The sequence below is a fragment of the Bison bison genome, unplaced genomic scaffold (genome assembly GCF_000754665.1).
Source record: "Bison bison bison isolate TAMUID 2011002044 unplaced genomic scaffold, Bison_UMD1.0 scf7180017864227, whole genome shotgun sequence".
Taxonomy (NCBI): Eukaryota; Metazoa; Chordata; class Mammalia; order Artiodactyla; family Bovidae; genus Bison; species Bison bison.
In genome coordinates this window covers 1,195,114-1,209,884 of record NW_011494799.1, presented here as the reverse complement: position 1 = coordinate 1,209,884, position 14,771 = coordinate 1,195,114, and the positions used below count along the sequence as shown (strand labels likewise).

The following is a 14,771-nucleotide window of genomic DNA, read 5'->3' as shown; positions in this document are numbered from 1 at the left end:
ATTTTTGGTCCCTGTCAACAAACATTTGTCATATTAGATCAGGTCATTTGAGCTTTGCATCCTATTTCGACATTTCTTCTAGGACATGTGAGCATGGGCAAACAGTTTTTAATTATCCTGATCAAGTGTGGGGGACATCTTTTTGCTGACCCCACTTGTAATCAACTGTGATCTTCCAGAAGCAGGTGAATTGATTGCTTTTATCTTCCCCAACTAGTCAGAAGAGTGGGTCATATATTATTCTACCCTTTGGAAAAATGCAACCCAGTGATTGATTTTATGACTGCCGCTGGCAGCAAATTCCTCAGAATGAATTCTACTAGGTGAAGAAGTATTTCCTCTAACTTGCTTTAAATTTCCTTAGCATTAACTTCTCCGAGTGGCCCAGTCTCTTATGGGACAATGTAATAAGGATCTATCAGTTTTACTGCCCAGTACCTATCTTTAATGCCTAAGTAAATCTCTCTTATTTTCTAGCCCTGACTCTGTAATTGTAACTTTCGAAATCTCTCGTCATGGGTGAATCTACCCTGCACTCAATTTCTTGCCCTGCTCTGGAGCACTGCCATCCCTGAACTACATACTTGTAGGTGAGAAAGTGAGAAATAGAGACAATGACGCAGATGAACATGTATGACTCTCCTCCATAATGCTGTGGTACTGTGCTCTTTCATATCTATCTTCTCTGCACACAAAAAAAGGGAAATTCATGGAAGACAACAAAAAGTTGCTTTGAAAAATTTTTATCTAGTTCATATCCACATACAGTGCAATATTCTCTATTATAGCATTATACACCCTGGGATTTTTTTTAATCCTATAAAGAATGATCTAAAGGGGCTTCGACACATCTTTGTTCTAATTTCTACATCCCATGGCGGCGGGGTGGGGGGTGGTCAAGCCTTCTTTTTATTTAAAACACTAGGCATCTATTTCTTTAAATAAATGGAGATTTCAAGTATTAGTCACTTGTGAAATCAAATGATAATACAATATCTAACTATTCAAACTCCACATTTTTCTCTAGATTTTTGCCAGGATACACCTCATCTTCACCTGCACCCCCAAATAATATTATTTCTAGTGTCTTAGTTTTGTAATGCCACTATCAAATTGGACTTATCTGATGACAAGAAAACTTGTGTAAGACTTTCAAACCTTAAGTGAAAAAACTGTATCTTAACAAAATATATTTTGTCATTTATTTACTGAGGTGTATATGAGAGAGACAAGATGCTTTGTGCTTGTTGAATAAATTGGCTTTGAAATTGTATATTTAGATCATGGAGGCAGGACCCAGAAGGACCAAAAAAAAACCCCACATCAAATTGGAGTACATACTGAGGCAAGGATGATTTTACTTTTGCTTTACTTAATGGTGTTTCCATGATGAGAATATGACAGAGGAGGAAGAGGAAAAAGAGAAGGGGGGAGGCTGTTAGCAGGAGATATGACAAACCAGGAATGCCCCTGCAGTGGTGCTGTTTTGCCCCTTCTCTCACATTCTTCCCTCCCTCCTTCCTTCCTTCCCTCTGTTTGTCTCTCTCTCTCTTTTCCTATCGTCTCTCTCTTTTATTTCCATCAAAGATTATTGAGCACCTACCACATGTACTCATGGTCCTGGGTTCTGGGATACAATAGTAAAACAGAAATAGTGTCTGAACTCAGAGCAGGAAAACTGCACTCAAGAAGCAATTGCATGAAGCGCCTGAGAGGTCATCGTCCAGGAATCGGGAGCATGGGTAAAGAGCCACTGTCCGAGACGTGAAGACTTGCTCTGGGGAGCTGTGTTCAAACTGATGCTCAAGGGATGCGCAGGAGCGAGCCTGAAGAAGATGGAGTTAGGAAGAGAAAAGGTCATCTGTAAAACAGACGGAGCTCGTGGCAGACAAGCTGAGGGAAGTCCGGGTGGGCAGGAGGGCTGGGTTGCTGCAGGGCAGGGTTCCAGGGAAGAGTTCACTGGTGAAGGAGGACACCAGGGCTCGGGGGAGGGGGGCCAGCTACTGCTTTGGAAACAAAACTAAAAACAGTACCTGGGAAGCTATTTGGGGAAAAGAAAGTGTTCTTTCCCCTAAATCTCATCAAGATTAGTTTGAGTTCAAATAATTACAATAAAGTCTTTGAAGTAGCTTTGGAACTTCAGAAAAGAGGACATTAGAGATTCAAGAATATACCAAACATTTATATCCATGCATCCCCCTCCCTAGAAAGGGACCACAATATGGGGTATGGGGAGCCTGGCAGACTAGCTGGGTGTAATGGCCTTTACTCTCTCTGGAAACTAACAGAGGCTCACCTGGGGCAGAGAGATTTTTTTTTTTTTTTCTTTAAGAGCACTCCTTTCAGCATCAGGCACATACAGCTGAGAGATACCACAGAAAACACCTTTCCAGGTATGTAGTACTTTTCATTCTAACTTGCAAACTTTTTTTTTTTTTTTTGCTGGTAAAAGCCACTACTGTCATAAAAATTGATGTTTTTGCTTTCCTACGCAGGGGGCGTATCAGTCTGTTGATGAGTGGAAATTAACGATCAGAGTCAGGAGCACATTTGAGTCATCTCTAATGAGGCGGATGAGCCTAGAGCCTATCATACAGGGTGATGTTAAGTCAGAAAGAGAAAGACCAATATTGTATATTAACACATATCTATGAAACACATCTAGAAAGATGGCACTGATGATCCAACTTGCAAGGCAGCAATGGAGATGCAGACATAAAGGACAGATTTTTGGACACAGTGGGCGAGGGGGAGGGTGGGATGATTTGCGAGAGCAGCACTGAAATGTATGCATGACCATATGTAAAATAGAGAGCCAGTGGGAGTTTGCTGGGAGCCCAAAGCCCGTGCTCCGTGACAACCTAGAGGCATGGGGTGGGGAGGGAGGTGGGAGGGAGGCTCCAGAGGGGTGGGAACATGTGCACACCTATGGCTGGTTCATGTTGACATGGGGCAGAAGCCATGGCAGTATTGTAATCATCCTCCAATTAAAGATAAAGTTTAAAAAATAAAGGTCAGAGTCAAGATCCCCCTGCCCATCCTCCTACTGGTGCAGAAAATAATTACCCTGACTGCACCTGAAGACTAAAGGCCCTGTGCACATCCATCCGTCCATCCATGTCTCCACGACTGACAGGAGACAAGGGCCATTCAGCTGCAAGGAAAAAGACACCTTGCTAGACTGGGCCTCCTGGGAGCCCAGCACAGTTGTGCCACGTGGAGCTGTGACTTGCTGGACATCAGGAAGGCCATCTGAGCCCCCATCCTCTTCCACATACTCTTCACGAATGAGCTCAACATCTCAGTTTACCGACCTGCTTATCTACCTTAGTCGATGCCCTGATTTTGTTTTTGTTTGGCCTAATGAAGGCAAGTGGTTAGGAGAGATATCTAAGATATAGGTTCTAGTCTGCTGATGTAAGACTATATTCTGAAATTTGGTTTGGAGAGTCAATGTAGGGTCCTAGACCACCATTCAGTTTCTGACCTTAATATGCTTTTATACCAAAAATATTAAACATTGATGCAGAAGTTATATGCCAAATCATTAAAGAGGCATGACTCATCCGTGTTCTCACTGAAGCTGACAAATACTTTGGGTACAGAGACAAGCAGAATGGGACCAGGATCAACCATGGTCCTAAATGGGATCAACCATGTTTTAGGTTGATATAGTGTTTAAACATTTGGAACCATGTTTTCCTCAAAGGATATTTAGGAAAAAAACCTCTTTTGCTCAGACATATTTAATGCAGTTAGTTGGTATTTAAATTTTAACTTACAAGGGATTTTAAACTGAAATTTTAAATAAATAAAACTGAAATTGTTTTATACTATACTAATACTAGCTATAATACTCTACTATACTTATGATTCTAATACTATACTAATGGGCTTCCCTGGTGACTCAAATGGTAAAGAATCTGCCTGCAATGCAGGAGATCCAGGTTTGATCTCTGGATTGGGAAGATCCCCTGGAGAAGGGAACAGCAACCCACCGCAGTATTCTTGCCTGGAGAATTCCATGGACAGAGGAGCCTGGGCGGGGGCAGGGGAGGGTGTTCAGTCCATGGGGTCGCAAAGAGTCAGACAAGACTGAGCGACTAACACTTTCACTTTTCATACTAATACTATATCTATATCTATCTATCTACCTATATTTGGGGGAGAAGGAGAATAGGGGTCAGGATTATGTGTGTGTTAATTCAGATTCAAAGAGGCTAATCTGATATTTTGAAAGACTATGTCCAATTTCATCACTAACTGGACAGGCACATTTGTTAAATACCCCTTTGTGAGGCAGGAACATTACTATGTCCCCTGGATCCCAGAACACTCCTAGAACTTTTTCCTGTATCTTCTATAGAGAAGGAACTCAAAACACACTTGCTGAACTGAATTAAATAATGGAGCAGCAGAGCTGGTGGCATCTAAGGATGCTGAAATGCTCAGCTTGTGAGTCCACGCCTGAACCCTGCTACTACTAACTTCTTTCCTGCCTGTTTCCTGTTCCAGATAGAAAGGTGTCCATAACTGGGGTAGTTGACTCAAAATAGCAATGATGACAACAATAGTGTGGTAACGACCTAGACTGAGCACTCACTATGCATCAGAGACCTGGCCACCCACTGTGATTTTCTGTGATCCTTACAGCAGCTGGAGGAGGTACGTTGCTATTATTATTTCTGTTTCACAACCAAGAAAGCCCAGGCTTAGAGAGGAACTGCTCAGTGTCATGGGACTAGTGCGGGGTGGAGTCAGAACTTCAAGTTGCTTTCTATGGTCTGATTCTTGATACCATGCTGTTAATCATTTCCCAAACTCACCAGGCCAGACCTTAAAGCACAGAAGGTTCTAGAAAATCTAGAAAGATTTCCCTGCACCTCAGAACAGCCAAAGCAAATTCAGAGTGGGAGACCTTTCCTTGTGGCCAATTCTTTCCTTCTTTCCTTTGTTCTTCCTTTTCCTCATGACTCTATTAAGCTCTACCAGGCGCTGCAAGACACTTGAGTGGGTGTGGGAGGGCCGATTGAGAAAGACTGCTCGTTCTGATCTTCTGCCCTCTTCCTGTTCTTCCCACAGGACTGATGGGCTAAACAGACTTAATGCTTGGCTGTCAGCATCCCTGTGGAAGACTCCAGCAGACCCACATGTCCTACGGTTCAACTTTTCAAACCTACCTCTTTGTAATTCCTAAGTAGGAGTCTGAGCTCTGTTGTCATATTTCAGTTTTACAGTTACTCTGAAATATTTTGATCCAAATATGCCCTTAGTGTCATGCTTTATTAATGCGATATGACTCATATTAGTGACTGCTTGTTCTTGAGCCATATGCCCTGAATAAGTTATTGGGTTTCATTGTTTACCCTAAGTTTAAAAAAAAATTCCATGCGCTCTGACCTCGTGACACCTAAACCCTGCTCATGCAGTTAAAACAGGAAAACTAGTTATCTGATATCATGAAGGCAAATCAGCTTGTAGAAGCCCTCAGATGTTTCCATTCCCACTGGTGGGAGGGCATTGTGGGAGCCATGGATTATTCATCAAGAAAGCACAGGAGAGAATTTCTTTTTTGTTTGTTGATTTCCAAAGTAAACCCAAGTATAAAGAGATACAGCTACGGTGCCTTTATTTTTCATTGTTAGCACATATCATTATGTCATCCTGGAAGAACTGCCCAAAGAAATAGAAAAAAGAAATTACCACGTGGATTGCTGAACGGCTCTCCTCCTGCCTGCCTGCAGAATTGTCTGAGAAAGGAAAATACACACGCATTAGTCAGGCCCTCGGGGTTACAAGGCTTCTCACCAGCAGTGGTGCCAGGTTAGCCTGGGAGTCTGCGGAGCAGGCTTTGGCAGGCCACCAGAGAGAGGGCATTTCATAATCAAGAACTTACCCGAGAGGGTTCTGAGCCAACAAGACAGTGTTGGGAGTCAAGGGCTAAGGAAGAACGAGCGGATTTATTCTGTGGACCAAAACCTCTGCACTTAAAGACATTTCCTTTCTAGTTTTGATTTCCTTGTATTTTAGCTGCTGCACATTTTTTTTTTTTCGCTCACCATATTTCACAATATATCAACTGTTCTGTCTTTGGTGGACCTGGCTGAAGTGTTACACAAATCGTCACTAAAGAATATACTGGCTATACATTGGGTGATGGTGGTAGTGATGGAAGAGACACTGGTTTTCCTAATAAGATATAGGAATAACGAACATTTCTTGAGCACTTTTACTAAGTGATACTAAGACATGCATGAGATAGCTCAGGTAATCCTCTGAACCCTAGCATTTGGGTACTGCTGCTGCTGCTGCTGCTAAGTCGCTTCAGTCGTGTCCGACTCTGTCCGACCCCGTAGACGGCAGCCTACCAGGCTCCCCCATCCCTGGGATTCTCCAGGCAAGAACACTATTACCAAGTTAATTTCAGTTGAGGTAACAGAAGCATGGAAAGGTTAAGTAACTTACCTGAAGTCACAGAGCAAGTAAGTCACAAAGGCAAGACATGAAGCCCTGTAGCTCGATCAAGTTCATGGTCTTAAGAGAGACTCTTTGTTCCTCCAAATGGTCCCAACTCTTGCCTTGGGGTCCACCAGGAGCTGTTGGCAGTGCCTAGGTCCCCACGTTTGCTTAAGGACCTATTATGTAATAGGACCTAACTAATATGTCATTTAAAACTACAAGAGATGCATTGGGTTAAAAGACAGTTTGGCCATTTCTTATAAAACTAAACACACTCTTCCCATATTATCTAGCAATGATATTTATTCACATGAGTTGAAGATTTATGTCCACACCAAACTTTGCATATGAGCGTATATAGCAGCTTTATTCATAATTGGCAAGACTTAGTCCTATTCAAGTTGTTCTTCAGTAAGTGACTGGATAAACACACCATGGCACGACCAGACAGTGGAATGTCAGGCGACAATAAAAAGAAATGAGCTCGTAGACAGACATGGAGGAAACTTACATGTACTGTACATAATTCCAACTATATGACATTCTGGAAAAGGCAAAACTAGAGAGCAGTAAAACCCCCAGATGTTGCTAGAGGCTTCATGGAGAGAGAAGGATGAATAGGTAGAACACAGTTTTTTTTTTTTCTCACTTTTAAATTTACTCATTTTTAACTGAAGGATCATTGCTTTTCAATATTGCATTACAATATTTCTGCCATACATCAACATAAGTCAGTCATAGGTAGACATATGTCCCCTCCCTCTTGACCTCCCTCTCACTTCCCACCCTTCCCATCCCTCTAGGTTGTTGCAGAGCCTAGGTTTGAGTTCCCTGAGTCATACAGCAAATTCTCACTAGACATCTATTTTACACGTGGTAATGTGTATGTTTCCATGGTAATCTCTCCATTCCTTCCACCCTCTCCTTCCTTCCCTCCTCCCATGTCCATAAGTCTGTTCTCGGTGTCTGCGTCTCCAATGCAGCCCTGCAAAAACGTTCATCAGCACCATCTTTCTGGATTCCATGCTGCTGCTGCTGTTGCTGCTGAGTCACTTCAGTCGTGTCCGACTCTGTGCGACCCCATAGACGGCAGCCCACCGGGCTCCCCCATCCCTGGGATTCTCCAGGCAAGAACACTGGAGCGGGTTGCCATTTCCTTCTCCACTGCATGAAAGGGAAAAGTGAAAGTGAAGTCGTTCAGTCGTGTCCGACCCTCAGCGATCCCATGGACTGCAGCCTACCAGGCTCCTCCGTCCATGGGATTTTCCAGGCAAGAGTACTGGAGTGGGGTGCCATTGCCTTCTCCATAGATTCCATATATATGTATTAATATGCTATATTTGTCTTTCTTACTTCACTCTGTATAATAGGCTCTAGGTTCACCCACCTCACTAGAACTGACTCAAATGTGTTCCTTTTTATGGCTGAGTAATGTTCCATTGTGTATATGTATCATGGCATCTTTATCCATTCATCTGTGGAGGGACATTTAGGCTGCTTCCATGTCCTAGCTATGGTAAACAGTGCTGCACTGAACATCAAGGTCCAAACACAGGGGATATTTAGGGCAGTGAAACTATTTCCTATGATGCCTAATGGTGGATACTTGTCTTTATACATTGGCCAAAACTCACAGAACATACAACACTGAGTGAAGCCTAATGTAAACTATGATCTTCAGCTAATAATAATGTATCAGTATTGGAGCATCAATTGTAACATATGTACCATACCAAAGCAAGATGGTAATAGCAGGGCAAGGTTGGGAAGCGATATGAAGGGATATACAGAAACTCTTTATATAGTTCACTCAAATTTTCTATAAATCTAAAATTCCTCCAAAAATGTATTAATTTAAAGAAAGGATTTTGGTGAACTTGGATGGGAGGGACTGGGAGATAGGAGGAAGTGTTGTTGCCCTTTCCTACCTTTTACATGTCTATTCAAGGTAAATTAAAATTTAAAAGCCAGTAAAGGAAAGAATAGGGGCTTCCCTGGTGGCTCAGACAGTAAAGAACCTACTTGTAATGCTGGAGACTTGGGTTTGATTCCTGGGTTGGGAAGATCCGTGGAGAAGGGACATTATCCACTCCACTACTGGGCCTCTAGAATCCCATGGACAGAGGAGCCTAGCAGGCTACAGTCCATGGGGTCACAAAGAACTGGACACATTTGAGTGACTAAGGAAAGAATTCTCAACTTTAGGTATGATCCTGAGGCTATGGCCTATTTTGAATGGTGGAGTCTTGGTCTCCTGTATTCTTGATGCAACAGAGGAGCCATGCTTAGGAACCACCTGCTTGGTGGCTGGGGTAGAGTCAGAAGACGTTAGGTTGGGAGTGATGATAGGGCTTCACGCTGCCCACTCGGGCCCTGCTCAAATCTGCATGTTCATCAGAGATTTTGGAGAGCCCATTCTGGTGGGCTAGTTTGTATCCTGAGCTTGCTGAAATAAGACAAAGCTTGGGAGAAAGAGGCAAAACAAAACAAAACAAACAAAACAAAAACAACAAAGTGGGATGGGAGGAGAAAAGAACAAAGAAAGAGAGAGAGGAAGGAGCAAAGGAAGGAAGGAAGTGGAAGGAGAATGTAATTTTGGTGGGCCATTCTGAAGGCTGGTATAGCTTCCTACTAAAGGTCTGGTCTTGGCAAGTGATGCTGGAGAAAGGAGGGGTGCCTTCAGATTTTTCTAGTAAAAAAGAATGGGGCTGGAATTTTTCCTAATCCCTCTCAACTTCAAACCTTGGATGGACCATTAAACCAAAAAGGGGACAAGCTCATGTCTGTCGCCATCTCCAGCATCCTCACCACCAGGCCTGGTTGATGCCATTAATCATACAAGGCATCCATCTGTGTGCCTGTCACTTGAGCTGCTCCCTATGGTCAGAAAAGCAGATGACAGGCAAATGCCAAACTCTTGCTCGTGTGGGTGTTCAGTGGTGACTCTGGATAGAGAACTCACTTCCCTCTGCCTACATTTTAATTTTCATTATTCATTAAATTTTCTCATTTGCTTTCCAGAAGGAGGCAGTTATGTTGGAGGGAATGGAATGAACCCAACTCCATTTGGCTCCTTGCTGAACTAAAGACATGAGAGTTTTAAATATCACTGGGCAGTTGATACAGTAGAAAAACACACACACACACCAAATCTCATATAAGGATTCAAGTATAGGGGCTATCTGAACAAACTGGTTTTCTATATAATCATTTAAGGAATGTTTGGTTTTATATATAGAATCAGCTAGGACAAGGATTTTATTTAGTTGTGTTACATGTAAATGATTTACGATTGGAAATTTCCAGTTCTTACCACTCCCCATCTTTCTAGGAGATTATACCAATGAACTCTGAGGTGTAAGGGAATCTTCCAAGCTATGGAATATTATTTTCAACATGAAATTTTATTTCAATATATGGGTCCCCCAAAACCCTAATAGAATTGAATTATTGACTCAATGGGCTTCCCAGGTGGCTCAGTGGTAAAGAATCTGCCTGCCAATGCAGGAGATGCAGCAGACGCGGGTTTGATCCCTGTGTTGGGAAGATCCCCTGGAGGAGGAAATGACAACCCACTCCAGTATTCTTGCCTGGAAAATCCCATGGCCAGAGGAGCCTGGCGGGCTGCAGTCCATGCATCACTGAGTCAGACACGACTGAGCGACTGAGCGGTTGAGCACACACACGCACATTGATTCAACGTGATATTCCCAGAAAACCAGCATTGATGACTCCTTCCCAGGCAGTTTTCTGAGAACTGCCTGACTTTCTGCAGCTGCTAGAGGCTGCTGGCTTCAGAGTTCCTTTGGGTTCTTTCAAGATGAATCTTTAAATGGCACCTGGGTCCATCCTTACATGCAAGCTCAAGAAAGGTTTGATTCTATTTCTAGAAGTGGATTAATATAACCATAAGGAAACAATACGTTCCAATTCTACAATCTCCTTCAGATTTTGAGACTCATTTTGGATCAGTGAGGCAACTTCCCTGAGTTTTATTTCATCCACTTTCTTCATCAGAAGAGGTAGACTTGAGCTCAAGTCCAGTTGGTACAATTTCTGAGCCCAAAGCAATGGGTCAAAATGAACTAAAAATTAATGTCAGATTTGCAGACATAGTTCATTAAGAAGAGAAGGGAAAAGTTAGAACAAGGAAAAGGATTAAAGAATCTTGCAACTGGAAACCTAAATTTTAAAGTTTGGAACAATTAAACATTCTTACTGATAAAAATTACCCCAAATTAAATGTAAATCTCCAGTATCAACAACAGTGGCTTTAGTCTCATAGTCTGAGGTCTTTTAGCTTTTGTTTTCTTTTTTAAAAATCTTATACCAAACTTTAACTTTCATATTTGTGAAATTAAAGGTTAAACAATAAAAAACATCAGAGTTTGAAGTATTATAATGATTTTTTTCTTCAAGAATATGACTCATATACTATTTTATAATAACACTCAGGAAGTAGAAATTATTTTCATGAACAATAGGCATTATGTGTGAAAGTGAAAGGAGAGATAAATACTTTTATAGGTTTGAGAGTCTTCACTTAGGTATAATACAATAAAATATAATATTATCCACTTAGGACAAGAGCAATACTTCCTTCTTTGAACCAGGTTCTATTACCTCACATTCAGTACCAAACACATGCAAGTTATCTGACCTACAGAGGAGGGGGTGAAAAAAAAAAAGATCCATTTTGTCAAGAAAAGAAAGATATATGAAAGTAATGCTTACTTAACAAAGTGTGAAAAAACACAATTCTTGGCTCATTTTACTTGTTGAGACTGATAAGAGCGTCCTAAGCATCTTTCATGGATTTTTATTTGTGCATTTACAGCACAACGTGGTAAAGCACAAGATAAAGCTGAAGAGATGCAGTTGCATATGGCGCCACTAGGAACCAAAGGGCTTCAGCCAGCTTACGTTCACAGACTTGAATCAACCTTTCCGCCTCCAGCATCTCCATTTTGCCCCCTCCCCACCCATGCATGTGCAGGCATCACAGGCGGGAGGGAAGTTTATTCTCCATAAACAATTCGCTCTTTGGCCACTCTTTGAGCGTGCCAACCAGGTTGCCAATTCTGATGTAGACACCTGTCCATTTGGAACAGGAATGAAAACAGCCACTCATTTCCTAGAAACCATCAAACACCCTGTCAGGGAACAACAGCTCTCTGCTAACTGCAATCTGGGCAAGACATGAACGGGTCACGTCGATAGCCAATTACCAATCCTCTGAGCCATTCAGCTTCCTTCAGATTGATGAAAGTTCCTGATTCCTTCACTGCAATATAGTTTCAAGAGGGTTCTCTTATAATCACTGTGATACTAAGCTGCTAAAACCTTAATTTCTCTTGAGCAACAGGCTTTTTAAAACACTGCTAAGCAGAACCTGCAAATAAGGGTACAAGGCCAATCCATATTTTAAGGTAACTGCCTGAATGACGGCATCTTCATTGTTCAAACAACAACAAAAGTGATTTTTAACTGCATGGCTATTGGACTCTGGAAATTTTGCATAATTTCAAATACAAGCGTGGGCATTTTCCTCTGTGTGTGTGTGTGTATGTGTGTGTTGGAGGGCTCTCAGCTCTTTATCTTGTTCTTTGTCCTTTGTCCTGTTAAGACACTGGCTTGGTGTCTCTAAGGACGACACCTTCATGACTCCTGGATGCAGAATATTTTAGGTTAGTGCTGCCTACGACTTTCCGATGAAATGTCACTACTGAAGTGAACTTTTGGAGAAGCCTGGGTCCCGAGTTTACGAGCTCCTCCCTGGCGGAGGCTGGAGACTAATGTGGGTTTAATGTTGTTATGAGCCAGGCGGCTGAGCCGGGTAACAATACGAGTCTGTTGGACATGTCTTCTGGGTTGTCACGTTCAATTTGCACATGACCTCCTGGCCAAAAAATGGGAAAGAAGTGGTAGAATGTGGGACTGAAAGCTCATATTATTGCTTTGACAGCTTCACTCATCTAGAAGTAATGCAAAATGCAATTTATATTTATACACTCTGACCTCCTGTGCAGAGAGGGAAAGTATCTAATGATGGGCCGAGGTACTGGAGGAAGAAATAGATCTCAATACAGCTGGAATTTGTCTACATTTTTCCTTTTCAACCATTCAATTACAGTCAAAAGATAAATGAAACACGAACAGCGCACTGGTGAGGTAGTGACACAATTATTTTATAGTGACTGGGTTCTGGCTTTGAGTCTTGGCAAAGGTGGCCACAACACGCCTTATTTCACTGGAGACAGATAATCTGTCTGCTCCCACTGGACAAAGGCCCTCTGCTTGTAGGTGCGTCATTATGCCCATCAGAGAGGAAAAAAGACACCAGCGAGTCAGTGACACTCCAGATCTGCATTTGGAAATTCTTGAGAGGGGCTGACACGTTAATCCTATTAACCAAGATAAATCAAGTCAGGCCTGGTAGTAACTGGGGCATTATTCACTTTCGAGTGGAAAGAGGCAGTAGGCAGAAAGCACCATTTTCTTTTGTGCATCGGGAAATTTACTGGCTTTTACATGCCCTCAAATAGCTTCCTTCTGAATAGAGTCCACGAGCTAACTGGGGAGAATGGGACTATAATTGTCAGGATCTTCAAATATGTCGAGGATTTCAGAACAGGGTTTTAAACCCATACTGTTTCCAGGATCTACGGCCTCATAGTCTCTCTAAAAGTAGGACACACAAGGAAAAGGAGTCTGGCCCTGTCCAGAGATTAAAAGGGACACTAATCATCACCTTTATAAAGGCAGCAGCTCCTGCCTGGCTGAGGGCAAACTACCACTTGAACATGTTTGTGTCAAAGGTTATACGAGAGACCCAGAGATCAACCTCGAGAAATAAACAAAGAGAAATGGGAGACTGCAGTAAGCAGTGCACTGGAGTATTCCTAAAATGACTGCTAAACAATTGCATTTGTCTATATTTTTGCTAATTTTTTCTTAATTTTTATTCTTTGGGGAATAAAGGGCTGCCACTGCATAAATTTTCCTACATGTGTTAAACTTCTCCCCACTGTGTCCCACCAGAAGTTCTGATGCAGAAGACAGGAATGCATTTTTTTTTTCTTAACTGAACAGAATGTTCTGTGTGGAGGAATATCAAATAACATAGACTCTCAAATCAAATCTTTCTACTTTCCCTCTCTTATCACAGTTTATGACACACACTCTCCACCATTACCTCCACCCCTAGGGGAAAAAAAGGGGAGATCACTTGCAGAGTTCAGCTGGTCAATTTCCGCAGGTTTCTTTTAGGGAACAGAATGTGGTTTGGGTTTTAAGATATTGTTTCTAAGGTTTTACTAGCTTCTCAGTACAGAAAAAAACTAGCAGAGAGGGTGTGAATTGGAGAGAGATGGACACAGGAAGTCTGGAACCTCGGTCATACGACAGAATCAGGGTATCAGTCTCTTGGGGATGCTCTGAGGAGGTAGGGTACCACACCTGGAGTAAGTCAAGTATAGGCTGTTTCTGCTTTACAACTGGATGAGAATAATCTCACAGCACCTCTCCAGTTGTGGGTCTTTGAAGAAGAGTTTTGGGGTTGGACATGGGGCCCAGAGGTCACAGGGGAGACCATGTCCATGAAGACACCATCTTTATGAGGAAACTCCTTACTTCCTTGTTAAACAAACTCGGGACAAAATGGCTTCCCTGGTGGCTCAGCTGGTGAAGAATCTGCCTGCAATGCAGGAGACCCAGGTTCAATCCCTGGGTTGGGAAGATCTCCTGGAACAATCCTCTCCAGTATTCTTGCCTGGAGAATCCCATAGACAGAGGAGCCTACGGTCCATGGGGTCACAAAGAGTTGGACGAGACAGAGTGACTAACTCTTTCAGGACAAAATAAAGCACCAGGAAGACAGCTGGTCGGTCTCTGGTTTGGTCCCCTTTCCCAGGTACCTGCCCCCTCCCCACACTGGCTTTCCTCCTGGGTGCCATCACAGCCATTGATTCTCCTAGGACGAACTGAAAAATGGCTGAAGACACCCTGGCTCAGCACATGAGGGTATTCCAAGGTGACTTTTCCGGGGGTAGGCAGGTAAGAAACCTGCAGCTCTTTCTAAACACACAATGGTGGCAAAGAGGGGTGTTCCAGAGATTTGAAAAGGATGGGAAGCCAAAGGTCTCCTTCAGGGGCGCTCATCCTCGCTTGGAACTCCACGGACCTGGTGGCCTGCGGGACACAGGACACGCCAACTCCTTGCCCTTTGCAGGTGGCGGCGGCTGGGGGTGGGTGGTGCAAAACTGGGTCCTAGGGGAGCTCCTAATTTCTGCTGAGATGAAATGGCAATGCGT

The 14,771-nt window shown here is 42.8% G+C and overlaps 1 long non-coding RNA gene across 5 annotated transcripts in view; it reads left to right on the top strand.

The window, feature by feature from the left end:
* Positions 1 to 7,240, top strand: part of LOC104992876 — a 39,454-nt gene extending 32,214 nt beyond the window's left edge. The window contains exons 2-4 of one of the 5 annotated variants that reach the window (XR_825756.1): positions 2,333 to 2,393; positions 4,520 to 4,665; positions 5,083 to 7,240. This is a non-coding gene — a long non-coding RNA (uncharacterized LOC104992876). Of the gene's footprint in view, positions 1 to 477; positions 591 to 2,332; positions 2,394 to 4,515; positions 4,666 to 5,082 lie in introns of all 5 variants that reach the window. The other 4 variants (XR_825755.1, XR_825753.1, XR_825754.1 and 1 more) reach the window with 4 other exon arrangements.
* Positions 7,241 to 14,771: the final 7,531 nt, after the last annotated feature.